Source organism: Triturus cristatus, chromosome 11 (assembly GCF_964204655.1).
Source record: "Triturus cristatus chromosome 11, aTriCri1.1, whole genome shotgun sequence".
Taxonomy (NCBI): Eukaryota; Metazoa; Chordata; class Amphibia; order Caudata; family Salamandridae; genus Triturus; species Triturus cristatus.
In genome coordinates, this window is record NC_140594.1 from 1,142,871,952 (window position 1) to 1,142,899,220 (window position 27,269).

General features: G+C 45.8%; 12 non-coding genes across 12 annotated transcripts; all 12 read left to right on the forward strand.

The window, feature by feature from the left end:
- Positions 1–405: 405 nt before the first annotated feature.
- TRNAG-UCC (transfer RNA glycine (anticodon UCC)) lies at positions 406–477 on the forward strand. Its single transcript has one exon. It is a non-coding gene; the product is annotated as a tRNA-Gly (tRNA).
- Positions 478–3,886: 3,409 nt separating this feature from the next.
- TRNAG-UCC (transfer RNA glycine (anticodon UCC)) lies at positions 3,887–3,958 on the forward strand. The gene has a single exon. It is a non-coding gene; the product is annotated as a tRNA-Gly (tRNA).
- A 4,173-nt stretch (positions 3,959–8,131) lies between these two features.
- TRNAG-UCC (transfer RNA glycine (anticodon UCC)) lies at positions 8,132–8,203 on the forward strand. The gene has a single exon. It is a non-coding gene; the product is annotated as a tRNA-Gly (tRNA).
- Positions 8,204–11,317: 3,114 nt separating this feature from the next.
- TRNAG-UCC (transfer RNA glycine (anticodon UCC)) lies at positions 11,318–11,389 on the forward strand. The gene has a single exon. It is a non-coding gene; the product is annotated as a tRNA-Gly (tRNA).
- Positions 11,390–12,910: 1,521 nt separating this feature from the next.
- Positions 12,911–12,982, forward strand: TRNAG-UCC (transfer RNA glycine (anticodon UCC)). Its single transcript has one exon. It is a non-coding gene; the product is annotated as a tRNA-Gly (tRNA).
- A 1,521-nt stretch (positions 12,983–14,503) lies between these two features.
- TRNAG-UCC (transfer RNA glycine (anticodon UCC)) lies at positions 14,504–14,575 on the forward strand. The gene has a single exon. It is a non-coding gene; the product is annotated as a tRNA-Gly (tRNA).
- Positions 14,576–17,167: 2,592 nt separating this feature from the next.
- TRNAG-UCC (transfer RNA glycine (anticodon UCC)) lies at positions 17,168–17,239 on the forward strand. The gene has a single exon. It is a non-coding gene; the product is annotated as a tRNA-Gly (tRNA).
- Positions 17,240–20,353: 3,114 nt separating this feature from the next.
- TRNAG-UCC (transfer RNA glycine (anticodon UCC)) lies at positions 20,354–20,425 on the forward strand. Its single transcript has one exon. It is a non-coding gene; the product is annotated as a tRNA-Gly (tRNA).
- Positions 20,426–21,946: 1,521 nt separating this feature from the next.
- TRNAG-UCC (transfer RNA glycine (anticodon UCC)) lies at positions 21,947–22,018 on the forward strand. Its single transcript has one exon. It is a non-coding gene; the product is annotated as a tRNA-Gly (tRNA).
- A 1,522-nt stretch (positions 22,019–23,540) lies between these two features.
- Positions 23,541–23,612, forward strand: TRNAG-UCC (transfer RNA glycine (anticodon UCC)). The gene has a single exon. It is a non-coding gene; the product is annotated as a tRNA-Gly (tRNA).
- Positions 23,613–25,133: 1,521 nt separating this feature from the next.
- On the forward strand, positions 25,134–25,205 carry TRNAG-UCC (transfer RNA glycine (anticodon UCC)). The gene has a single exon. It is a non-coding gene; the product is annotated as a tRNA-Gly (tRNA).
- A 1,522-nt stretch (positions 25,206–26,727) lies between these two features.
- On the forward strand, positions 26,728–26,799 carry TRNAG-UCC (transfer RNA glycine (anticodon UCC)). The gene has a single exon. It is a non-coding gene; the product is annotated as a tRNA-Gly (tRNA).
- Positions 26,800–27,269: the final 470 nt, after the last annotated feature.

Sequence of the window (27,269 nt, forward strand, 5' to 3'; positions counted from 1 at the left end):
GATCAACCCTATACTTTGAAAGTAAAGATACCCAATTAGAAGCATAAATGACAGGTGGGACCTTCACACGTTTTTCGGGGCATGCTTTGAATTTAATTCTTCCCTTTTTGTTCTGCTTTTATCAATCTGCTATGCATTTCATGGAATTCACTCCCTTTCTCTTCGCTGCTTTGCTTCCGATGCTGCCCATATGCTCATTTCCACTATTTGTACTGCTGCTTTCCATTTCTTCTCTTCTGCACAGCTTTATCCTTGGTTTCAATCCCCAGTTCTTTACCCTCTGCAAGACAATTTCTACAGCTTTTCATGTTGGTATCCACACCAAATGCACGATTGGAACCCGTGCAAGATTGCCACTGCACTCGGCGTTGTAACATCTGGAACCTAGAGGACACACATCAGAGGGCGTTGGTGGTATAGTGGTGAGCATAGCTGCCTTCCAAGCAGTTGACCCGGGTTCGATTCCCGGCCAACGCAGTGCAAATATTTATATATTCTCCAAGCAGGATATATTTTAATGCAACATGTCACAAAACTGAAATATCAGAAACAGAATAATCAGCCGTTATATAAAAAAATAATCAAACACGTAGGTAGACATCTCGATCGCCTCATCTGCTACATTCATTGTCCCAATATATGCTATTTTCCATAAAGCACTCACCACTCACATGTGCTGATAATAAATATTTTGCTGGGGGCAGGCAATGAAAGGGCTGAGCCCCGACCAGAAATTATAACCCCAGCATCCCTATGTTAAAAAGCATTTCTAGGCGATATCTAGCCTCTGAAAATAATAGGCAAGATCCACCGATAAATCTGGCAAAAGTCCCCAAGATTTTGTGCATACTTGTGTTCTCACCTGAATGCAGCGCCACCTTGTAACCATCGGATGTAACTGCGGCTCAGAAAAATGTTTTATCAGAGGGCAAGTTGAGAGGACTCCAAGTGGCAGATTTCCACGGAAAGAGCCTCTCACTGCAGCAGGAAGGTTGGATACTTCAAATTGGCATAGTTTCCTGTCCAGCGTCCTCTCACGTCCCGAACGCTCCCAAACGCTCAAAAGCCTCACACCGGGCAAGCCCTCACCGGGTAGATCTCTGGCTCCCAGGTAAAGCCAAATCCTGAGTATGCTAGTGCTAGGATCACAGAGAAAGGACAGGGACAGAGAGCTGCTGTCTTGGTAAAGGCCTGAAACGGCTAATTCCTAAGAGGGTCTGCACTTTCAGTTATGACTGACTGTGAGTGGGGAAGATGAAGATTTTCTGTACCCAGCATACCTTGCGATGTGCTTAGGCAAATGAGGAGAGAGCCCCACCAATCCCTTGCCACTCCGCTGAAAGCTCCTCCTCTGCATAAAGAGAGCACTTTCACAAGGGAGCAGAGTGGCGCAGCGGAAGCGTGCTGGGCCCATAACCCAGAGGTCGATGGATCGAAACCATCCTCTGCTAATATTGCTTGATTTTTCTTCCTAGGACTAATCTGTCATTTCCACCCTGCCAGCAAGGAAAAGCGCAGGCTTGTGCTAGCTATGTTAGAAAAGACTTCTCAACTATCTGTCTCTGCTGTAAATCAAGAGAGTGATCGTCAAAGGATCAACCCTATACTTTGAAAGTAAAGATACCCAATTAGAAGCATAAATGACAGGTGGGACCTTCACACGTTTTTCGGGGCATGCTTTGAATTTAATTCTTCCCTTTTTGTTCTGCTTTTATCAATCTCCTATGCATTTCATGGAATTTACTCCCTTTCTCTTCGCTGCTTTGCTTCCGATGCTGCCCATATGCTCATTTCCACTATTTGTACTGCTGCTTTCCATTTCTTCTCTTCTGCACAGCTTTATCCTTGGTTTCAATCCCCAGTTCTTTACCCTCTGCAAGACAATTTCTACTGCTTTTCATGTTGGTATCCACACCAAATGCACCATTGGAACCGGTGCAAGATTGCCACTGCACTCGGCGTTGTAACATCTGTCCTCTCACGTCCCGAACGCTCCCAAACGCTCAAAAGCCTCACACCGGGCAAGCCCTCACCGGGTAGATCTCTGGCTCCCAGGTAAAGCCAAATCCTGAGTATGCTAGTGCTAGGATCACAGAGAAAGGACAGGGACAGAGAGCTGCTGTCTTGGTAAAGGCCTGAAACGGCTAATTCCTAAGAGGGTCTGCACTTTCAGTTATGACTGACTGTGAGTGGGGAAGATGAAGATTTTCTGTACCCAGCATACCTTGCGATGTGCTTAGGCAAATGAGGAGAGAGCCCCACCAATCCCTTGCCACTCCGCTGAAAGCTCCTCCTCTGCATAAAGAGAGCACTTTCACAAGGGAGCAGAGTGGCGCAGCGGAAGCCTGCTGGGCCCATAACCCAGAGGTCGATGGATCGAAACCATCCTCTGCTAATATTGCTTGATTTTTCTTCCTAGGACTAATCTGTCATTTCCACCCTGCCAGCAAGGAAAAGCGCAGGCTTGTGCTAGCCATGTGAGAAAAGACTTCTCAACTATCTGTCTCTGCTGTAAATCAAGAGAGTGATCGTCAAAGGATCAACCCTATACTTTGAAAGTAAAGATACCCAATTAGAAGCATAAATGACAGGTGGGACCTTCACACGTTTTTCGGGGCATGCTTTGAATTTAATTCTTCCCTTTTTGTTCTGCTTTTATCAATCTCCTATGCATTTCATGGAATTTACTCCCTTTCTCTTCGCTGCTTTGCTTCCGATGCTGCCCATATGCTCATTTCCACTATTTGTACTGCTGCTTTCCATTTCTTCTCTTCTGCACAGCTTTATCCTTGGTTTCAATCCCCAGTTCTTTACCCTCTGCAAGACAATTTCTACAGCTTTTCATGTTGGTATCCACACCAAATGCACGATTGGAACCGGTGCAAGATTGCCACTGCACTCGGCGTTGTAACATCTGTCCTCTCACGTCCCGAACGCTCCCAAACGCTCAAAAGCCTCACACCGGGCAAGCCCTCACCGGGTAGATCTCTGGCTCCCAGGTAAAGCCAAATCCTGAGTATGCTAGTGCTAGGATCACAGAGAAAGGACAGGGACAGAGAGCTGCTGTCTTGGTAAAGGCCTGAAACGGCTAATTCCTAAGAGGGTCTGCACTTTCAGTTATGACTGACTGTGAGTGGGGAAGATGAAGATTTTCTGTACCCAGCATACCTTGCGATGTGCTTAGGCAAATGAGGAGAGAGCCCCACCAATCCCTTGCCACTCCGCTGAAAGCTCCTCCTCTGCATAAAGAGAGCACTTTCACAAGGGAGCAGAGTGGCGCAGCGGAAGCCTGCTGGGCCCATAACCCAGAGGTCGATGGATCGAAACCATCCTCTGCTAATATTGCTTGATTTTTCTTCCTAGGACTAATCTGTCATTTCCACCCTGCCAGCAAGGAAAAGCGCAGGCTTGTGCTAGCCATGTGAGAAAAGACTTCTCAACTATCTGTCTCTGCTGTAAATCAAGAGAGTGATCGTCAAAGGATCAACCCTATACTTTGAAAGTAAAGATACCCAATTAGAAGCATAAATGACAGGTGGGACCTTCACACGTTTTTCGGGGCATGCTTTGAATTTAATTCTTCCCTTTTTGTTCTGCTTTTATCAATCTCCTATGCATTTCATGGAATTTACTCCCTTTCTCTTCGCTGCTTTGCTTCCGATGCTGCCCATATGCTCATTTCCACTATTTGTACTGCTGCTTTCCATTTCTTCTCTTCTGCACAGCTTTATCCTTGGTTTCAATCCCCAGTTCTTTACCCTCTGCAAGACAATTTCTACAGCTTTTCATGTTGGTATCCACACCAAATGCACGATTGGAACCGGTGCAAGATTGCCACTGCACTCGGCGTTGTAACATCTGGAACCTAGAGGACACACATCAGAGGGCGTTGGTGGTATAGTGGTGAGCATAGCTGCCTTCCAAGCAGTTGACCCGGGTTCGATTCCCGGCCAACGCAGTGCAAATATTTATATATTCTCCAAGCAGGATATATTTTAATGCAACATGTCACAAAACTGAAATATCAGAAACAGAATAATCAGCCGTTATATAAAAAAATAAACAAACACGTAGGTAGACATCTCGATCGCCTCATCTGCTACATTCATTGTCCCAATATATGCTATTTTCCATAAAGCACTCACCACTCACATGTGCTGATAATAAATATTTTGCTGGGGGCAGGCAATGAAAGGGCTGAGCCCCGACCAGACATTATAACCCCAGCATCCCTATTTTAAAAAGCATTTCTAGGCGATATCTAGCCTCTGAAAATAATAGGCAAGATCCACCGATAAATCTGGCAAAAGTCCCCAAGATTTTGTGCATACTTGTGCTCTCACCTGAATGCAGCGCCACCTTGTAACCATCGGATGTAACTGCGACTCAGAAAAATGTTTTATCAGAGGGCAAGTTGAGAGGACTCCAAGTGGCAGATTTCCACGGAAAGAGCCTCTCGCTGCAGCAGGAAGGTTGGATACTTCAAATTGGCATAGTTTCCTGTCCAGCGTCCTCTCACGTCCCGAACGCTCCCAAACGCTCAAAAGCCTCCCCTCACCGGGTAGATCTCTGGCTCCCAGGTAAAGCCAAATCCTGAGTATGCTAGTGCTAGGATCACAGAGAAAGGACAGGGACAGAGAGCTGCTGTCTTGGTAAAGGCCTGAAACGGCTAATTCCTAAGAGGGTCTGCACTTTCAGTTATGACTGACTGTGAGTGGGGAAGATGAAGATTTTCTGTACCCAGCATACCTTGCGATGTGCTTAGGCAAATGTGGAGAGAGCCCCACCAATCCCTTGCCACTCCGCTGAAAGCTCCTCCTCTGCATAAAGAGAGCACTTTCACAAGGGAGCAGAGTGGCGCAGCGGAAGCGTGCTGGGCCCATAACCCAGAGGTCGATGGATCGAAACCATCCTCTGCTAATATTGCTTGATTTTTCTTCCTAGGACTAATCTGTCATTTCCACCCTGCCAGCAAGGAAAAGCGCAGGCTTGTGCTAGCTATGTGAGAAAAGACTTCTCAACTATCTGTCTCTGCTGTAAATCAAGAGAGTGATCGTCAAAGGATCAACCCTATACTTTGAAAGTAAAGATACCCAATTAGAAGCATAAATGACAGGTGGGACCTTCACACGTTTTTCGGGGCATGCTTTGAATTTAATTCTTCCCTTTTTGTTCTGCTTTTATCAATCTCCTATGCATTTCATGGAATTTACTCCCTTTCTCTTCGCTGCTTTGCTTCCGATGCTGCCCATATGCTCATTTCCACTATTTGTACTGCTGCTTTCCATTTCTTCTCTTCTGCACAGCTTTATCCTTGGTTTCAATCCCAAGTTCTTTACCCTCTGCAAGACAATTTCTACAGCTTTTCATGTTGGTATCCACACCAAATGCACGATTGGAACCGGTGCAAGATTGCCACTGCACTCGGCGTTGTAACATCTGGAACCTAGAGGACACACATCAGAGGGTGTTGGTGGTATAGTGGTGAGCATAGCTGCCTTCCAAGCAGTTGACCCGGGTTCAATTCCCGGCCAATGCAGTGCAAATATTTATATATTCTCCAAGCAGGATATATTTTAATGCAACATGTCACAAAACTGAAATATCAGAAACAGAATAATCAGCCGTTATATAAAAAAATAAACAAACACGTAGGTAGACATCTCGATCGCCTCATCTGCTACATTCATTGTCCCAATATATGCTATTTTCCATAAAGCACTCACCACTCACATGTGCTGATAATAAATATTTTGCTGGGGGCAGGCAATGAAAGGGCTGAGCCCCGACCAGACATTATAACCCCAGCATCCCTATTTTAAAAAGCATTTCTAGGCGATATCTAGCCTCTGAAAATAATAGGCAAGATCCACCGATAAATCTGGCAAAAGTCCCCAAGATTTTGTGCATACTTGTGCTCTCACCTGAATGCAGCGCCACCTTGTAACCATCGGATGTAACTGCGACTCAGAAAAATGTTTTATCAGAGGGCAAGTTGAGATGACTCCAAGTGGCAGATTTCCACGGAAAGAGCCTCTCGCTGCAGCAGGAAGGTTGGATACTTCAAATTGGCATAGTTTCCTGTCCAGCGTCCTCTCACGTCCCGAACGCTCCCAAACGCTCAAAAGCCTCACACCGGGCAAGCCCTCACCGGGTAGATCTCTGGCTCCCAGGTAAAGCCAAATCCTGAGTATGCTAGTGCTAGGATCACAGAGAAAGGACAGGGACAGAGAGCTGCTGTCTTGGTAAAGGCCTGAAACGGCTAATTCCTAAGAGGGTCTGCACTTTCAGTTATGACTGACTGTGAGTGGGGAAGATGAAGATTTTCTGTACCCAGCATACCTTGCGATGTGCTTAGGCAAATGAGGAGAGAGCCCCACCAATCCCTTGCCACTCCGCTGAAAGCTCCTCCTCTGCATAAAGAGAGCACTTTCACAAGGGAGCAGAGTGGCGCAGCGGAAGCGTGCTGGGCCCATAACCCAGAGGTCGATGGATCGAAACCATCCTCTGCTAATATTGCTTGATTTTTCTTCCTAGGACTAATCTGTCATTTCCACCCTGCCAGCAAGGAAAAGCGCAGGCTTGTGCTAGCTATGTGAGAAAAGACTTCTCAACTATCTGTCTCTGCTGTAAATCAAGAGAGTGATCGTCAAAGGATCAACCCTATACTTTGAAAGTAAAGATACCCAATTAGAAGCATAAATGACAGGTGGGACCTTCACACGTTTTTCGGGGCATGCTTTGAATTTCATTCTTCCCTTTTTGTTCTGCTTTTATCAATCTCCTATGCATTTCATGGAATTTACTCCCTTTCTCTTCGCTGCTTTGCTTCCGATGCTGCCCATATGCTCATTTCCACTATTTGTACTGCTGCTTTCCATTTCTTCTCTTCTGCACAGCTTTATCCTTGGTTTCAATCCCCAGTTCTTTACCCTCTGCAAGACAATTTCTACAGCTTTTCATGTTGGTATCCACACCAAGATTTTGTGCATACTTGTGCTCTCACCTGAATGCAGCGCCACCTTGTAACCATCGGATGTAACTGCGACTCAGAAAAATGTTTTATCAGAGGGCAAGTTGAGATGACTCCAAGTGGCAGATTTCCACGGAAAGAGCCTCTCGCTGCAGCAGGAAGGTTGGATACTTCAAATTGGCATAGTTTCCTGTCCAGCGTCCTCTCACGTCCCGAACGCTCCCAAACGCTCAAAAGCCTCGCCCTCACCGGGTAGATCTCTGGCTCCCAGGTAAAGCCAAATCCTGAGTATGCTAGTGCTAGGATCACAGAGAAAGGACAGGGACAGAGAGCTGCTGTCTTGGTAAAGGCCTGAAACGGCTAATTCCTAAGAGGGTCTGCACTTTCAGTTATGACTGACTGTGAGTGGGGAAGATGAAGATTTTCTGTACCCAGCATACCTTGCGATGTGCTTAGGCAAATGAGGAGAGAGCCCCACCAATCCCTTGCCACTCCGCTGAAAGCTCCTCCTCTGCATAAAGAGAGCACTTTCACAAGGGAGCAGAGTGGCGCAGCGGAAGCGTGCTGGGCCCATAACCCAGAGGTCGATGGATCGAAACCATCCTCTGCTAATATTGCTTGATTTTTCTTCCTAGGACTAATCTGTCATTTCCACCCTGCCAGCAAGGAAAAGCGCAGGCTTGTGCTAGCTATGTGAGAAAAGACTTCTCAACTATCTGTCTCTGCTGTAAATCAAGAGAGTGATCGTCAAAGGATCAAAACTATACTTTGAAAGTAAAGATACCCAATTAGAAGCATAAATGACAGGTGGGACCTTCACACGTTTTTCGGGGCATGCTTTGAATTTAATTCTTCCCTTTTTGTTCTGCTTTTATCAATCTCCTATGCATTTCATGGAATTTACTCCCTTTCTCTTCGCTGCTTTGCTTCCGATGCTGCCCATATGCTCATTTCCACTATTTGTACTGCTGCTTTCCATTTCTTCTCTTCTGCACAGCTTTATCCTTGGTTTCAATCCCCAGTTCTTTACCCACTGCAAGACAATTTCTACAGCTTTTCATGTTGGTATCCACACCAAATGCACGATTGGAACCGGTGCAAGATTGCCACTGCACTCGGCGTTGTAACATCTGGAACCTAGAGGACACACATCAGAGGGCGTTGGTGGTATAGTGGTGAGCATAGCTGCCTTCCAAGCAGTTGACCCGGGTTCGATTCCCGGCCAACGCAGTGCAAATATTTATATATTCTCCAAGCAGGATATATTTTAATGCAACATGTCACAAAACTGAAATATCAGAAATAGAATAATCAGCCGTTATATAAAAAAATAATCAAACACGTAGGTAGACATCTCGATCGCCTCATCTGCTACATTCATTGTCCCAATATATGCTATTTTCCATAAAGCACTCACCACTCACATGTGCTGATAATAAATATTTTGCTGGGGGCAGGCAATGAAAGGGCTGCGCCCCGACCAGAAATTATAACCCCAGCATCCCTATGTTAAAAAGCATTTCTAGGCGATATCTAGCCTCTGAAAATAATAGGCAAGATCCACCGATAAATCTGGCAAAAGTCCCCAAGATTTTGTGCATACTTGTGTTCTCACCTGAATGCAGCGCCACCTTGTAACCATCGGATGTAACTGCGGCTCAGAAAAATGTTTTATCAGAGGGCAAGTTGAGAGGACTCCAAGTGGCAGATTTCCACGGAAAGAGCCTCTCACTGCAGCAGGAAGGTTGGATACTTCAAATTGGCATAGTTTCCTGTCCAGCGTCCTCTCACGTCCCGAACGCTCCCAAACGCTCAAAAGCCTCACACCGGGCAAGCCCTCACCGGGTAGATCTCTGGCTCCCAGGTAAAGCCAAATCCTGAGTATGCTAGTGCTAGGATCACAGAGAAAGGACAGGGACAGAGAGCTGCTGTCTTGGTAAAGGCCTGAAACGGCTAATTCCTAAGAGGGTCTGCACTTTCAGTTATGACTGACTGTGAGTGGGGAAGATGAAGATTTTCTGTACCCAGCATACCTTGCGATGTGCTTAGGCAAATGAGGAGAGAGCCCCACCAATCCCTTGCCACTCCGCTGAAAGCTCCTCCTCTGCATAAAGAGAGCACTTTCACAAGGGAGCAGAGTGGCGCAGCGGAAGCGTGCTGGGCCCATAACCCAGAGGTCGATGGATCGAAACCATCCTCTGCTAATATTGCTTGATTTTTCTTCCTAGGACTAATCTGTCATTTCCACCCTGCCAGCAAGGAAAAGCGCAGGCTTGTGCTAGCTATGTGAGAAAAGACTTCTCAACTATCTGTCTCTGCTGTAAATCAAGAGAGTGATCGTCAAAGGATCAACCCTATACTTTGAAAGTAAAGATACCCAATTAGAAGCATAAATGACAGGTGGGACCTTCACACGTTTTTCGGGGCATGCTTTGAATTTCATTCTTCCCTTTTTGTTCTGCTTTTATCAATCTCCTATGCATTTCATGGAATTTACTCCCTTTCTCTTCGCTGCTTTGCTTCCGATGCTGCCCATATGCTCATTTCCACTATTTGTACTGCTGCTTTCCATTTCTTCTCTTCTGCACAGCTTTATCCTTGGTTTCAATCCCCAGTTCTTTACCCTCTGCAAGACAATTTCTACAGCTTTTCATGTTGGTATCCACACCAAATGCACGATTGGAACCGGTGCAAGATTGCCACTGCACTCGGCGTTGTAACATCTGGAACCTAGAGGACACACATCAGAGGGTGTTGGTGGTATAGTGGTGAGCATAGCTGCCTTCCAAGCAGTTGACCCGGGTTCGATTACCGGCCAACGCAGTGCAAATATTTATATATTCTCCAAGCAGGATATATTTTAATGCAACATGTCACAAAACTGAAATATCAGAAACAGAATAATCAGCCGTTATATAAAAAAATAAACAAACACGTAGGTAGACATCTCGATCGCCTCATCTGCTACATTCATTGTCCCAATATATGCTATTTTCCATAAAGCACTCACCACTCACATGTGCTGATAATAAATATTTTGCTGGGGGCAGGCAATGAAAGGGCTGAGCCCCGACCAGACATTATAACCCCAGCATCCCTATTTTAAAAAGCATTTCTAGGCGATATCTAGCCTCTGAAAATAATAGGCAAGATCCACCGATAAATCTGGCAAAAGTCCCCAAGATTTTGTGCATACTTGTGCTCTCACCTGAATGCAGCGCCACCTTGTAACCATCGGATGTAACTGCGACTCAGAAAAATGTTTTATCAGAGGGCAAGTTGAGATGACTCCAAGTGGCAGATTTCCACGGAAAGAGCCTCTCGCTGCAGCAGGAAGGTTGGATACTTCAAATTGGCATAGTTTCCTGTCCAGCGTCCTCTCACGTCCCGAACGCTCCCAAACGCTCAAAAGCCTCACACCGGGCAAGCCCTCACCGGGTAGATCTCTGGCTCCCAGGTAAAGCCAAATCCTGAGTATGCTAGTGCTAGGATCACAGAGAAAGGACAGGGACAGAGAGCTGCTGTCTTGGTAAAGGCCTGAAACGGCTAATTCCTAAGAGGGTCTGCACTTTCAGTTATGACTGACTGTGAGTGGGGAAGATGAAGATTTTCTGTACCCAGCATACCTTGCGATGTGCTTAGGCAAATGAGGAGAGAGCCCCACCAATCCCTTGCCACTCCGCTGAAAGCTCCTCCTCTGCATAAAGAGAGCACTTTCACAAGGGAGCAGAGTGGCGCAGCGGAAGCGTGCTGGGCCCATAACCCAGAGGTCGATGGATCGAAACCATCCTCTGCTAATATTGCTTGATTTTTCTTCCTAGGACTAATCTGTCATTTCCACCCTGCCAGCAAGGAAAAGCGCAGGCTTGTGCTAGCTATGTGAGAAAAGACTTCTCAACTATCTGTCTCTGCTGTAAATCAAGAGAGTGATCGTCAAAGGATCAAAACTATACTTTGAAAGTAAAGATACCCAATTAGAAGCATAAATGACAGGTGGGACCTTCACACGTTTTTCGGGGCATGCTTTGAATTTAATTCTTCCCTTTTTGTTCTGCTTTTATCAATCTCCTATGCATTTCATGGAATTTACTCCCTTTCTCTTCGCTGCTTTGCTTCCGATGCTGCCCATATGCTCATTTCCACTATTTGTACTGCTGCTTTCCATTTCTTCTCTTCTGCACAGCTTTATCCTTGGTTTCAATCCCCAGTTCTTTACCCACTGCAAGACAATTTCTACAGCTTTTCATGTTGGTATCCACACCAAATGCACGATTGGAACCGGTGCAAGATTGCCACTGCACTCGGCGTTGTAACATCTGGAACCTAGAGGACACACATCAGAGGGCGTTGGTGGTATAGTGGTGAGCATAGCTGCCTTCCAAGCAGTTGACCCGGGTTCGATTCCCGGCCAACGCAGTGCAAATATTTATATATTCTCCAAGCAGGATATATTTTAATGCAACATGTCACAAAACTGAAATATCAGAAACAGAATAATCAGCCGTTATATAAAAAAATAATCAAACACGTAGGTAGACATCTCGATCGCCTCATCTGCTACATTCATTGTCCCAATATATGCTATTTTCCATAAAGCACTCACCACTCACATGTGCTGATAATAAATATTTTGCTGGGGGCAGGCAATGAAAGGGCTGCGCCCCGACCAGAAATTATAACCCCAGCATCCCTATGTTAAAAAGCATTTCTAGGCGATATCTAGCCTCTGAAAATAATAGGCAAGATCCACCGATAAATCTGGCAAAAGTCCCCAAGATTTTGTGCATACTTGTGTTCTCACCTGAATGCAGCGCCACCTTGTAACCATCGGATGTAACTGCGGCTCAGAAAAATGTTTTATCAGAGGGCAAGTTGAGAGGACTCCAAGTGGCAGATTTCCACGGAAAGAGCCTCTCACTGCAGCAGGAAGGTTGGATACTTCAAATTGGCATAGTTTCCTGTCCAGCGTCCTCTCACGTCCCGAACGCTCCCAAACGCTCAAAAGCCTCACACCGGGCAAGCCCTCACCGGGTAGATCTCTGGCTCCCAGGTAAAGCCAAATCCTGAGTATGCTAGTGCTAGGATCACAGAGAAAGGACAGGGACAGAGAGCTGCTGTCTTGGTAAAGGCCTGAAACGGCTAATTCCTAAGAGGGTCTGCACTTTCAGTTATGACTGACTGTGAGTGGGGAAGATGAAGATTTTCTGTACCCAGCATACCTTGCGATGTGCTTAGGCAAATGAGGAGAGAGCCCCACCAATCCCTTGCCACTCCGCTGAAAGCTCCTCCTCTGCATAAAGAGAGCACTTTCACAAGGGAGCAGAGTGGCGCAGCGGAAGCGTGCTGGGCCCATAACCCAGAGGTCGATGGATCGAAACCATCCTCTGCTAATATTGCTTGATTTTTCTTCCTAGGACTAATCTGTCATTTCCACCCTGCCAGCAAGGAAAAGCGCAGGCTTGTGCTAGCTATGTGAGAAAAGACTTCTCAACTATCTGTCTCTGCTGTAAATCAAGAGAGTGATCGTCAAAGGATCAACCCTATACTTTGAAAGTAAAGATACCCAATTAGAAGCATAAATGACAGGTGGGACCTTCACACGTTTTTCGGGGCATGCTTTGAATTTCATTCTTCCCTTTTTGTTCTGCTTTTATCAATCTCCTATGCATTTCATGGAATTTACTCCCTTTCTCTTCGCTGCTTTGCTTCCGATGCTGCCCATATGCTCATTTCCACTATTTGTACTGCTGCTTTCCATTTCTTCTCTTCTGCACAGCTTTATCCTTGGTTTCAATCCCCAGTTCTTTACCCTCTGCAAGACAATTTCTACAGCTTTTCATGTTGGTATCCACACCAAATGCACGATTGGAACCGGTGCAAGATTGCCACTGCACTCGGCGTTGTAACATCTGGAACCTAGAGGACACACATCAGAGGGTGTTGGTGGTATAGTGGTGAGCATAGCTGCCTTCCAAGCAGTTGACCCGGGTTCGATTCCCGGCCAACGCAGTGCAAATATTTATATATTCTCCAAGCAGGATATATTTTAATGCAACATGTCACAAAACTGAAATATCAGAAACAGAATAATCAGCCGTTATATAAAAAAATAAACAAACACGTAGGTAGACATCTCGATCGCCTCATCTGCTACATTCATTGTCCCAATATATGCTATTTTCCATAAAGCACTCACCACTCACATGTGCTGATAATAAATATTTTGCTGGGGGCAGGCAATGAAAGGGCTGAGCCCCGACCAGACATTATAACCCCAGCATCCCTATTTTAAAAAGCATTTCTAGGCGATATCTAGCCTCTGAAAATAATAGGCAAGATCCACCGATAAATCTGGCAAAAGTCCCCAAGATTTTGTGCATACTTGTGCTCTCACCTGAATGCAGCGCCACCTTGTAACCATCGGATGTAACTGCGACTCAGAAAAATGTTTTATCAGAGGGCAAGTTGAGATGACTCCAAGTGGCAGATTTCCACGGAAAGAGCCTCTCGCTGCAGCAGGAAGGTTGGATACTTCAAATTGGCATAGTTTCCTGTCCAGCGTCCTCTCACGTCCCGAACGCTCCCAAACGCTCAAAAGCCTCACACCGGGCAAGCCCTCACCGGGTAGATCTCTGGCTCCCAGGTAAAGCCAAATCCTGAGTATGCTAGTGCTAGGATCACAGAGAAAGGACAGGGACAGAGAGCTGCTGTCTTGGTAAAGGCCTGAAACGGCTAATTCCTAAGAGGGTCTGCACTTTCAGTTATGACTGACTGTGAGTGGGGAAGATGAAGATTTTCTGTACCCAGCATACCTTGCGATGTGCTTAGGCAAATGAGGAGAGAGCCCCACCAATCCCTTGCCACTCCGCTGAAAGCTCCTCCTCTGCATAAAGAGAGCACTTTCACAAGGGAGCAGAGTGGCGCAGCGGAAGCGTGCTGGGCCCATAACCCAGAGGTCGATGGATCGAAACCATCCTCTGCTAATATTGCTTGATTTTTCTTCCTAGGACTAATCTGTCATTTCCACCCTGCCAGCAAGGAAAAGCGCAGGCTTGTGCTAGCTATGTGAGAAAAGACTTCTCAACTATCTGTCTCTGCTGTAAATCAAGAGAGTGATCGTCAAAGGATCAAAACTATACTTTGAAAGTAAAGATACCCAATTAGAAGCATAAATGACAGGTGGGACCTTCACACGTTTTTCGGGGCATGCTTTGAATTTAATTCTTCCCTTTTTGTTCTGCTTTTATCAATCTCCTATGCATTTCATGGAATTTACTCCCTTTCTCTTCGCTGCTTTGCTTCCGATGCTGCCCATATGCTCATTTCCACTATTTGTACTGCTGCTTTCCATTTCTTCTCTTCTGCACAGCTTTATCCTTGGTTTCAATCCCCAGTTCTTTACCCACTGCAAGACAATTTCTACAGCTTTTCATGTTGGTATCCACACCAAATGCACGATTGGAACCGGTGCAAGATTGCCACTGCACTCGGCGTTGTAACATCTGGAACCTAGAGGACACACATCAGAGGGCGTTGGTGGTATAGTGGTGAGCATAGCTGCCTTCCAAGCAGTTGACCCGGGTTCGATTCCCGGCCAACGCAGTGCAAATATTTATATATTCTCCAAGCAGGATATATTTTAATGCAACATGTCACAAAACTGAAATATCAGAAACAGAATAATCAGCCGTTATATAAAAAAATAATCAAACACGTAGGTAGACATCTCGATCGCCTCATCTGCTACATTCATTGTCCCAATATATGCTATTTTCCATAAAGCACTCACCACTCACATGTGCTGATAATAAATATTTTGCTGGGGGCAGGCAATGAAAGGGCTGCGCCCCGACCAGAAATTATAACCCCAGCATCCCTATGTTAAAAAGCATTTCTAGGCGATATCTAGCCTCTGAAAATAATAGGCAAGATCCACCGATAAATCTGGCAAAAGTCCCCAAGATTTTGTGCATACTTGTGTTCTCACCTGAATGCAGCGCCACCTTGTAACCATCGGATGTAACTGCGGCTCAGAAAAATGTTTTATCAGAGGGCAAGTTGAGAGGACTCCAAGTGGCAGATTTCCACGGAAAGAGCCTCTCACTGCAGCAGGAAGGTTGGATACTTCAAATTGGCATAGTTTCCTGTCCAGCGTCCTCTCACGTCCCGAACGCTCCCAAACGCTCAAAAGCCTCACACCGGGCAAGCCCTCACCGGGTAGATCTCTGGCTCCCAGGTAAAGCCAAATCCTGAGTATGCTAGTGCTAGGATCACAGAGAAAGGACAGGGACAGAGAGCTGCTGTCTTGGTAAAGGCCTGAAACGGCTAATTCCTAAGAGGGTCTGCACTTTCAGTTATGACTGACTGTGAGTGGGGAAGATGAAGATTTTCTGTACCCAGCATACCTTGCGATGTGCTTAGGCAAATGAGGAGAGAGCCCCACCAATCCCTTGCCACTCCGCTGAAAGCTCCTCCTCTGCATAAAGAGAGCACTTTCACAAGGGAGCAGAGTGGCGCAGCGGAAGCGTGCTGGGCCCATAACCCAGAGGTCGATGGATCGAAACCATCCTCTGCTAATATTGCTTGATTTTTCTTCCTAGGACTAATCTGTCATTTCCACCCTGCCAGCAAGGAAAAGCGCAGGCTTGTGCTAGCTATGTGAGAAAAGACTTCTCAACTATCTGTCTCTGCTGTAAATCAAGAGAGTGATCGTCAAAGGATCAACCCTATACTTTGAAAGTAAAGATACCCAATTAGAAGCATAAATGACAGGTGGGACCTTCACACGTTTTTCGGGGCATGCTTTGAATTTCATTCTTCCCTTTTTGTTCTGCTTTTATCAATCTCCTATGCATTTCATGGAATTTACTCCCTTTCTCTTCGCTGCTTTGCTTCCGATGCTGCCCATATGCTCATTTCCACTATTTGTACTGCTGCTTTCCATTTCTTCTCTTCTGCACAGCTTTATCCTTGGTTTCAATCCCCAGTTCTTTACCCTCTGCAAGACAATTTCTACAGCTTTTCATGTTGGTATCCACACCAAGATTTTGTGCATACTTGTGCTCTCACCTGAATGCAGCGCCACCTTGTAACCATCGGATGTAACTGCGACTCAGAAAAATGTTTTATCAGAGGGCAAGTTGAGATGACTCCAAGTGGCAGATTTCCACGGAAAGAGCCTCTCGCTGCAGCAGGAAGGTTGGATACTTCAAATTGGCATAGTTTCCTGTCCAGCGTCCTCTCACGTCCCGAACGCTCCCAAACGCTCAAAAGCCTCGCCCTCACCGGGTAGATCTCTGGCTCCCAGGTAAAGCCAAATCCTGAGTATGCTAGTGCTAGGATCACAGAGAAAGGACAGGGACAGAGAGCTGCTGTCTTGGTAAAGGCCTGAAACGGCTAATTCCTAAGAGGGTCTGCACTTTCAGTTATGACTGACTGTGAGTGGGGAAGATGAAGATTTTCTGTACCCAGCATACCTTGCGATGTGCTTAGGCAAATGAGGAGAGAGCCCCACCAATCCCTTGCCACTCCGCTGAAAGCTCCTCCTCTGCATAAAGAGAGCACTTTCACAAGGGAGCAGAGTGGCGCAGCGGAAGCGTGCTGGGCCCATAACCCAGAGGTCGATGGATCGAAACCATCCTCTGCTAATATTGCTTGATTTTTCTTCCTAGGACTAATCTGTCATTTCCACCCTGCCAGCAAGGAAAAGCGCAGGCTTGTGCTAGCTATGTGAGAAAAGACTTCTCAACTATCTGTCTCTGCTGTAAATCAAGAGAGTGATCGTCAAAGGATCAAAACTATACTTTGAAAGTAAAGATACCCAATTAGAAGCATAAATGACAGGTGGGACCTTCACACGTTTTTCGGGGCATGCTTTGAATTTAATTCTTCCCTTTTTGTTCTGCTTTTATCAATCTCCTATGCATTTCATGGAATTTACTCCCTTTCTCTTCGCTGCTTTGCTTCCGATGCTGCCCATATGCTCATTTCCACTATTTGTACTGCTGCTTTCCATTTCTTCTCTTCTGCACAGCTTTATCCTTGGTTTCAATCCCCAGTTCTTTACCCACTGCAAGACAATTTCTACAGCTTTTCATGTTGGTATCCACACCAAATGCACGATTGGAACCGGTGCAAGATTGCCACTGCACTCGGCGTTGTAACATCTGGAACCTAGAGGACACACATCAGAGGGCGTTGGTGGTATAGTGGTGAGCATAGCTGCCTTCCAAGCAGTTGACCCGGGTTCGATTCCCGGCCAACGCAGTGCAAATATTTATATATTCTCCAAGCAGGATATATTTTAATGCAACATGTCACAAAACTGAAATATCAGAAATAGAATAATCAGCCGTTATATAAAAAAATAATCAAACACGTAGGTAGACATCTCGATCGCCTCATCTGCTACATTCATTGTCCCAATATATGCTATTTTCCATAAAGCACTCACCACTCACATGTGCTGATAATAAATATTTTGCTGGGGGCAGGCAATGAAAGGGCTGCGCCCCGACCAGAAATTATAACCCCAGCATCCCTATGTTAAAAAGCATTTCTAGGCGATATCTAGCCTCTGAAAATAATAGGCAAGATCCACCGATAAATCTGGCAAAAGTCCCCAAGATTTTGTGCATACTTGTGTTCTCACCTGAATGCAGCGCCACCTTGTAACCATCGGATGTAACTGCGGCTCAGAAAAATGTTTTATCAGAGGGCAAGTTGAGAGGACTCCAAGTGGCAGATTTCCACGGAAAGAGCCTCTCACTGCAGCAGGAAGGTTGGATACTTCAAATTGGCATAGTTTCCTGTCCAGCGTCCTCTCACGTCCCGAACGCTCCCAAACGCTCAAAAGCCTCACACCGGGCAAGCCCTCACCGGGTAGATCTCTGGCTCCCAGGTAAAGCCAAATCCTGAGTATGCTAGTGCTAGGATCACAGAGAAAGGACAGGGACAGAGAGCTGCTGTCTTGGTAAAGGCCTGAAACGGCTAATTCCTAAGAGGGTCTGCACTTTCAGTTATGACTGACTGTGAGTGGGGAAGATGAAGATTTTCTGTACCCAGCATACCTTGCGATGTGCTTAGGCAAATGAGGAGAGAGCCCCACCAATCCCTTGCCACTCCGCTGAAAGCTCCTCCTCTGCATAAAGAGAGCACTTTCACAAGGGAGCAGAGTGGCGCAGCGGAAGCGTGCTGGGCCCATAACCCAGAGGTCGATGGATCGAAACCATCCTCTGCTAATATTGCTTGATTTTTCTTCCTAGGACTAATCTGTCATTTCCACCCTGCCAGCAAGGAAAAGCGCAGGCTTGTGCTAGCTATGTGAGAAAAGACTTCTCAACTATCTGTCTCTGCTGTAAATCAAGAGAGTGATCGTCAAAGGATCAACCCTATACTTTGAAAGTAAAGATACCCAATTAGAAGCATAAATGACAGGTGGGACCTTCACACGTTTTTCGGGGCATGCTTTGAATTTCATTCTTCCCTTTTTGTTCTGCTTTTATCAATCTCCTATGCATTTCATGGAATTTACTCCCTTTCTCTTCGCTGCTTTGCTTCCGATGCTGCCCATATGCTCATTTCCACTATTTGTACTGCTGCTTTCCATTTCTTCTCTTCTGCACAGCTTTATCCTTGGTTTCAATCCCCAGTTCTTTACCCTCTGCAAGACAATTTCTACAGCTTTTCATGTTGGTATCCACACCAAATGCACGATTGGAACCGGTGCAAGATTGCCACTGCACTCGGCGTTGTAACATCTGGAACCTAGAGGACACACATCAGAGGGTGTTGGTGGTATAGTGGTGAGCATAGCTGCCTTCCAAGCAGTTGACCCGGGTTCGATTACCGGCCAACGCAGTGCAAATATTTATATATTCTCCAAGCAGGATATATTTTAATGCAACATGTCACAAAACTGAAATATCAGAAACAGAATAATCAGCCGTTATATAAAAAAATAAACAAACACGTAGGTAGACATCTCGATCGCCTCATCTGCTACATTCATTGTCCCAATATATGCTATTTTCCATAAAGCACTCACCACTCACATGTGCTGATAATAAATATTTTGCTGGGGGCAGGCAATGAAAGGGCTGAGCCCCGACCAGACATTATAACCCCAGCATCCCTATTTTAAAAAGCATTTCTAGGCGATATCTAGCCTCTGAAAATAATAGGCAAGATCCACCGATAAATCTGGCAAAAGTCCCCAAGATTTTGTGCATACTTGTGCTCTCACCTGAATGCAGCGCCACCTTGTAACCATCGGATGTAACTGCGACTCAGAAAAATGTTTTATCAGAGGGCAAGTTGAGATGACTCCAAGTGGCAGATTTCCACGGAAAGAGCCTCTCGCTGCAGCAGGAAGGTTGGATACTTCAAATTGGCATAGTTTCCTGTCCAGCGTCCTCTCACGTCCCGAACGCTCCCAAACGCTCAAAAGCCTCACACCGGGCAAGCCCTCACCGGGTAGATCTCTGGCTCCCAGGTAAAGCCAAATCCTGAGTATGCTAGTGCTAGGATCACAGAGAAAGGACAGGGACAGAGAGCTGCTGTCTTGGTAAAGGCCTGAAACGGCTAATTCCTAAGAGGGTCTGCACTTTCAGTTATGACTGACTGTGAGTGGGGAAGATGAAGATTTTCTGTACCCAGCATACCTTGCGATGTGCTTAGGCAAATGAGGAGAGAGCCCCACCAATCCCTTGCCACTCCGCTGAAAGCTCCTCCTCTGCATAAAGAGAGCACTTTCACAAGGGAGCAGAGTGGCGCAGCGGAAGCGTGCTGGGCCCATAACCCAGAGGTCGATGGATCGAAACCATCCTCTGCTAATATTGCTTGATTTTTCTTCCTAGGACTAATCTGTCATTTCCACCCTGCCAGCAAGGAAAAGCGCAGGCTTGTGCTAGCTATGTGAGAAAAGACTTCTCAACTATCTGTCTCTGCTGTAAATCAAGAGAGTGATCGTCAAAGGATCAAAACTATACTTTGAAAGTAAAGATACCCAATTAGAAGCATAAATGACAGGTGGGACCTTCACACGTTTTTCGGGGCATGCTTTGAATTTAATTCTTCCCTTTTTGTTCTGCTTTTATCAATCTCCTATGCATTTCATGGAATTTACTCCCTTTCTCTTCGCTGCTTTGCTTCCGATGCTGCCCATATGCTCATTTCCACTATTTGTACTGCTGCTTTCCATTTCTTCTCTTCTGCACAGCTTTATCCTTGGTTTCAATCCCCAGTTCTTTACCCACTGCAAGACAATTTCTACAGCTTTTCATGTTGGTATCCACACCAAATGCACGATTGGAACCGGTGCAAGATTGCCACTGCACTCGGCGTTGTAACATCTGGAACCTAGAGGACACACATCAGAGGGCGTTGGTGGTATAGTGGTGAGCATAGCTGCCTTCCAAGCAGTTGACCCGGGTTCGATTCCCGGCCAACGCAGTGCAAATATTTATATATTCTCCAAGCAGGATATATTTTAATGCAACATGTCACAAAACTGAAATATCAGAAACAGAATAATCAGCCGTTATATAAAAAAATAATCAAACACGTAGGTAGACATCTCGATCGCCTCATCTGCTACATTCATTGTCCCAATATATGCTATTTTCCATAAAGCACTCACCACTCACATGTGCTGATAATAAATATTTTGCTGGGGGCAGGCAATGAAAGGGCTGCGCCCCGACCAGAAATTATAACCCCAGCATCCCTATGTTAAAAAGCATTTCTAGGCGATATCTAGCCTCTGAAAATAATAGGCAAGATCCACCGATAAATCTGGCAAAAGTCCCCAAGATTTTGTGCATACTTGTGTTCTCACCTGAATGCAGCGCCACCTTGTAACCATCGGATGTAACTGCGGCTCAGAAAAATGTTTTATCAGAGGGCAAGTTGAGAGGACTCCAAGTGGCAGATTTCCACGGAAAGAGCCTCTCACTGCAGCAGGAAGGTTGGATACTTCAAATTGGCATAGTTTCCTGTCCAGCGTCCTCTCACGTCCCGAACGCTCCCAAACGCTCAAAAGCCTCACACCGGGCAAGCCCTCACCGGGTAGATCTCTGGCTCCCAGGTAAAGCCAAATCCTGAGTATGCTAGTGCTAGGATCACAGAGAAAGGACAGGGACAGAGAGCTGCTGTCTTGGTAAAGGCCTGAAACGGCTAATTCCTAAGAGGGTCTGCACTTTCAGTTATGACTGACTGTGAGTGGGGAAGATGAAGATTTTCTGTACCCAGCATACCTTGCGATGTGCTTAGGCAAATGAGGAGAGAGCCCCACCAATCCCTTGCCACTCCGCTGAAAGCTCCTCCTCTGCATAAAGAGAGCACTTTCACAAGGGAGCAGAGTGGCGCAGCGGAAGCGTGCTGGGCCCATAACCCAGAGGTCGATGGATCGAAACCATCCTCTGCTAATATTGCTTGATTTTTCTTCCTAGGACTAATCTGTCATTTCCACCCTGCCAGCAAGGAAAAGCGCAGGCTTGTGCTAGCTATGTGAGAAAAGACTTCTCAACTATCTGTCTCTGCTGTAAATCAAGAGAGTGATCGTCAAAGGATCAACCCTATACTTTGAAAGTAAAGATACCCAATTAGAAGCATAAATGACAGGTGGGACCTTCACACGTTTTTCGGGGCATGCTTTGAATTTCATTCTTCCCTTTTTGTTCTGCTTTTATCAATCTCCTATGCATTTCATGGAATTTACTCCCTTTCTCTTCGCTGCTTTGCTTCCGATGCTGCCCATATGCTCATTTCCACTATTTGTACTGCTGCTTTCCATTTCTTCTCTTCTGCACAGCTTTATCCTTGGTTTCAATCCCCAGTTCTTTACCCTCTGCAAGACAATTTCTACAGCTTTTCATGTTGGTATCCACACCAAATGCACGATTGGAACCGGTGCAAGATTGCCACTGCACTCGGCGTTGTAACATCTGGAACCTAGAGGACACACATCAGAGGGTGTTGGTGGTATAGTGGTGAGCATAGCTGCCTTCCAAGCAGTTGACCCGGGTTCGATTCCCGGCCAACGCAGTGCAAATATTTATATATTCTCCAAGCAGGATATATTTTAATGCAACATGTCACAAAACTGAAATATCAGAAACAGAATAATCAGCCGTTATATAAAAAAATAAACAAACACGTAGGTAGACATCTCGATCGCCTCATCTGCTACATTCATTGTCCCAATATATGCTATTTTCCATAAAGCACTCACCACTCACATGTGCTGATAATAAATATTTTGCTGGGGGCAGGCAATGAAAGGGCTGAGCCCCGACCAGACATTATAACCCCAGCATCCCTATTTTAAAAAGCATTTCTAGGCGATATCTAGCCTCTGAAAATAATAGGCAAGATCCACCGATAAATCTGGCAAAAGTCCCCAAGATTTTGTGCATACTTGTGCTCTCACCTGAATGCAGCGCCACCTTGTAACCATCGGATGTAACTGCGACTCAGAAAAATGTTTTATCAGAGGGCAAGTTGAGATGACTCCAAGTGGCAGATTTCCACGGAAAGAGCCTCTCGCTGCAGCAGGAAGGTTGGATACTTCAAATTGGCATAGTTTCCTGTCCAGCGTCCTCTCACGTCCCGAACGCTCCCAAACGCTCAAAAGCCTCACACCGGGCAAGCCTCTCACCGGGTAGATCTCTGGCTCCCAGGTAAAGCCAAATCCTGAGTATGCTAGTGCTAGGATCACAGAGAAAGGACAGGGACAGAGAGCTGCTGTCTTGGTAAAGGCCTGAAACGGCTAATTCCTAAGAGGGTCTGCACTTTCAGTTATGACTGACTGTGAGTGGGGAAGATGAAGATTTTCTGTACCCAGCATACCTTGCGATGTGCTTAGGCAAATGAGGAGAGAGCCCCACCAATCCCTTGCCACTCCGCTGAAAGCTCCTCCTCTGCATAAAGAGAGCACTTTCACAAGGGAGCAGAGTGGCGCAGCGGAAGCGTGCTGGGCCCATAACCCAGAGGTCGATGGATCGAAACCATCCTCTGCTAATATTGCTTGATTTTTCTTCCTAGGACTAATCTGTCATTTCCACCCTGCCAGCAAGGAAAAGCGCAGGCTTGTGCTAGCTATGTGAGAAAAGACTTCTCAACTATCTGTCTCTGCTGTAAATCAAGAGAGTGATCGTCAAAGGATCAAAACTATACTTTGAAAGTAAAGATACCCAATTAGAAGCATAAATGACAGGTGGGACCTTCACACGTTTTTCGGGGCATGCTTTGAATTTAATTCTTCCCTTTTTGTTCTGCTTTTATCAATCTCCTATGCATTTCATGGAATTTACTCCCTTTCTCTTCGCTGCTTTGCTTCCGATGCTGCCCATATGCTCATTTCCACTATTTGTACTGCTGCTTTCCATTTCTTCTCTTCTGCACAGCTTTATCCTTGGTTTCAATCCCCAGTTCTTTACCCACTGCAAGACAATTTCTACAGCTTTTCATGTTGGTATCCACACCAAATGCACGATTGGAACCGGTGCAAGATTGCCACTGCACTCGGCGTTGTAACATCTGGAACCTAGAGGACACACATCAGAGGGCGTTGGTGGTATAGTGGTGAGCATAGCTGCCTTCCAAGCAGTTGACCCGGGTTCGATTCCCGGCCAACGCAGTGCAAATATTTATATATTCTCCAAGCAGGATATATTTTAATGCAACATGTCACAAAACTGAAATATCAGAAACAGAATAATCAGCCGTTATATAAAAAAATAATCAAACACGTAGGTAGACATCTCGATCGCCTCATCTGCTACATTCATTGTCCCAATATATGCTATTTTCCATAAAGCACTCACCACTCACATGTGCTGATAATAAATATTTTGCTGGGGGCAGGCAATGAAAGGGCTGCGCCCCGACCAGAAATTATAACCCCAGCATCCCTATGTTAAAAAGCATTTCTAGGCGATATCTAGCCTCTGAAAATAATAGGCAAGATCCACCGATAAATCTGGCAAAAGTCCCCAAGATTTTGTGCATACTTGTGTTCTCACCTGAATGCAGCGCCACCTTGTAACCATCGGATGTAACTGCGGCTCAGAAAAATGTTTTATCAGAGGGCAAGTTGAGAGGACTCCAAGTGGCAGATTTCCACGGAAAGAGCCTCTCACTGCAGCAGGAAGGTTGGATACTTCAAATTGGCATAGTTTCCTGTCCAGCGTCCTCTCACGTCCCGAACGCTCCCAAACGCTCAAAAGCCTCACACCGGGCAAGCCCTCACCGGGTAGATCTCTGGCTCCCAGGTAAAGCCAAATCCTGAGTATGCTAGTGCTAGGATCACAGAGAAAGGACAGGGACAGAGAGCTGCTGTCTTGGTAAAGGCCTGAAACGGCTAATTCCTAAGAGGGTCTGCACTTTCAGTTATGACTGACTGTGAGTGGGGAAGATGAAGATTTTCTGTACCCAGCATACCTTGCGATGTGCTTAGGCAAATGAGGAGAGAGCCCCACCAATCCCTTGCCACTCCGCTGAAAGCTCCTCCTCTGCATAAAGAGAGCACTTTCACAAGGGAGCAGAGTGGCGCAGCGGAAGCGTGCTGGGCCCATAACCCAGAGGTCGATGGATCGAAACCATCCTCTGCTAATATTGCTTGATTTTTCTTCCTAGGACTAATCTGTCATTTCCACCCTGCCAGCAAGGAAAAGCGCAGGCTTGTGCTAGCTATGTGAGAAAAGACTTCTCAACTATCTGTCTCTGCTGTAAATCAAGAGAGTGATCGTCAAAGGATCAACCCTATACTTTGAAAGTAAAGATACCCAATTAGAAGCATAAATGACAGGTGGGACCTTCACACGTTTTTCGGGGCATGCTTTGAATTTCATTCTTCCCTTTTTGTTCTGCTTTTATCAATCTCCTATGCATTTCATGGAATTTACTCCCTTTCTCTTCGCTGCTTTGCTTCCGATGCTGCCCATATGCTCATTTCCACTATTTGTACTGCTGCTTTCCATTTCTTCTCTTCTGCACAGCTTTATCCTTGGTTTCAATCCCCAGTTCTTTACCCTCTGCAAGACAATTTCTACAGCTTTTCATGTTGGTATCCACACCAAATGCACGATTGGAACCGGTGCAAGATTGCCACTGCACTCGGCGTTGTAACATCTGGAACCTAGAGGACACACATCAGAGGGTGTTGGTGGTATAGTGGTGAGCATAGCTGCCTTCCAAGCAGTTGACCCGGGTTCGATTCCCGGCCAACGCAGTGCAAATATTTATATATTCTCCAAGCAGGATATATTTTAATGCAACATGTCACAAAACTGAAATATCAGAAACAGAATAATCAGCCGTTATATAAAAAAATAAACAAACACGTAGGTAGACATCTCGATCGCCTCATCTGCTACATTCATTGTCCCAATATATGCTATTTTCCATAAAGCACTCACCACTCACATGTGCTGATAATAAATATTTTGCTGGGGGCAGGCAATGAAAGGGCTGAGCCCCGACCAGACATTATAACCCCAGCATCCCTATTTTAAAAAGCATTTCTAGGCGATATCTAGCCTCTGAAAATAATAGGCAAGATCCACCGATAAATCTGGCAAAAGTCCCCAAGATTTTGTGCATACTTGTGCTCTCACCTGAATGCAGCGCCACCTTGTAACCATCGGATGTAACTGCGACTCAGAAAAATGTTTTATCAGAGGGCAAGTTGAGATGACTCCAAGTGGCAGATTTCCACGGAAAGAGCCTCTCGCTGCAGCAGGAAGGTTGGATACTTCAAATTGGCATAGTTTCCTGTCCAGCGTCCTCTCACGTCCCGAACGCTCCCAAACGCTCAAAAGCCTCACACCGGGCAAGCCTCTCACCGGGTAGATCTCTGGCTCCCAGGTAAAGCCAAATCCTGAGTATGCTAGTGCTAGGATCACAGAGAAAGGACAGGGACAGAGAGCTGCTGTCTTGGTAAAGGCCTGAAACGGCTAATTCCTAAGAGGGTCTGCACTTTCAGTTATGACTGACTGTGAGTGGGGAAGATGAAGATTTTCTGTACCCAGCATACCTTGCGATGTGCTTAGGCAAATGAGGAGAGAGCCCCACCAATCCCTTGCCACTCCGCTGAAAGCTCCTCCTCTGCATAAAGAGAGCACTTTCACAAGGGAGCAGAGTGGCGCAGCGGAAGCGTGCTGGGCCCATAACCCAGAGGTCGATGGATCGAAACCATCCTCTGCTAATATTGCTTGATTTTTCTTCCTAGGACTAATCTGTCATTTCCACCCTGCCAGCAAGGAAAAGCGCAGGCTTGTGCTAGCTATGTGAGAAAAGACTTCTCAACTATCTGTCTCTGCTGTAAATCAAGAGAGTGATCGTCAAAGGATCAAAACTATACTTTGAAAGTAAAGATACCCAATTAGAAGCATAAATGACAGGTGGGACCTTCACACGTTTTTCGGGGCATGCTTTGAATTTAATTCTTCCCTTTTTGTTCTGCTTTTATCAATCTCCTATGCATTTCATGGAATTTACTCCCTTTCTCTTCGCTGCTTTGCTTCCGATGCTGCCCATATGCTCATTTCCACTATTTGTACTGCTGCTTTCCATTTCTTCTCTTCTGCACAGCTTTATCCTTGGTTTCAATCCCCAGTTCTTTACCCACTGCAAGACAATTTCTACAGCTTTTCATGTTGGTATCCACACCAAATGCACGATTGGAACCGGTGCAAGATTGCCACTGCACTCGGCGTTGTAACATCTGGAACCTAGAGGACACACATCAGAGGGCGTTGGTGGTATAGTGGTGAGCATAGCTGCCTTCCAAGCAGTTGACCCGGGTTCGATTCCCGGCCAACGCAGTGCAAATATTTATATATTCTCCAAGCAGGATATATTTTAATGCAACATGTCACAAAACTGAAATATCAGAAATAGAATAATCAGCCGTTATATAAAAAAATAATCAAACACGTAGGTAGACATCTCGATCGCCTCATCTGCTACATTCATTGTCCCAATATATGCTATTTTCCATAAAGCACTCACCACTCACATGTGCTGATAATAAATATTTTGCTGGGGGCAGGCAATGAAAGGGCTGCGCCCCGACCAGAAATTATAACCCCAGCATCCCTATGTTAAAAAGCATTTCTAGGCGATATCTAGCCTCTGAAAATAATAGGCAAGATCCACCGATAAATCTGGCAAAAGTCCCCAAGATTTTGTGCATACTTGTGTTCTCACCTGAATGCAGCGCCACCTTGTAACCATCGGATGTAACTGCGGCTCAGAAAAATGTTTTATCAGAGGGCAAGTTGAGAGGACTCCA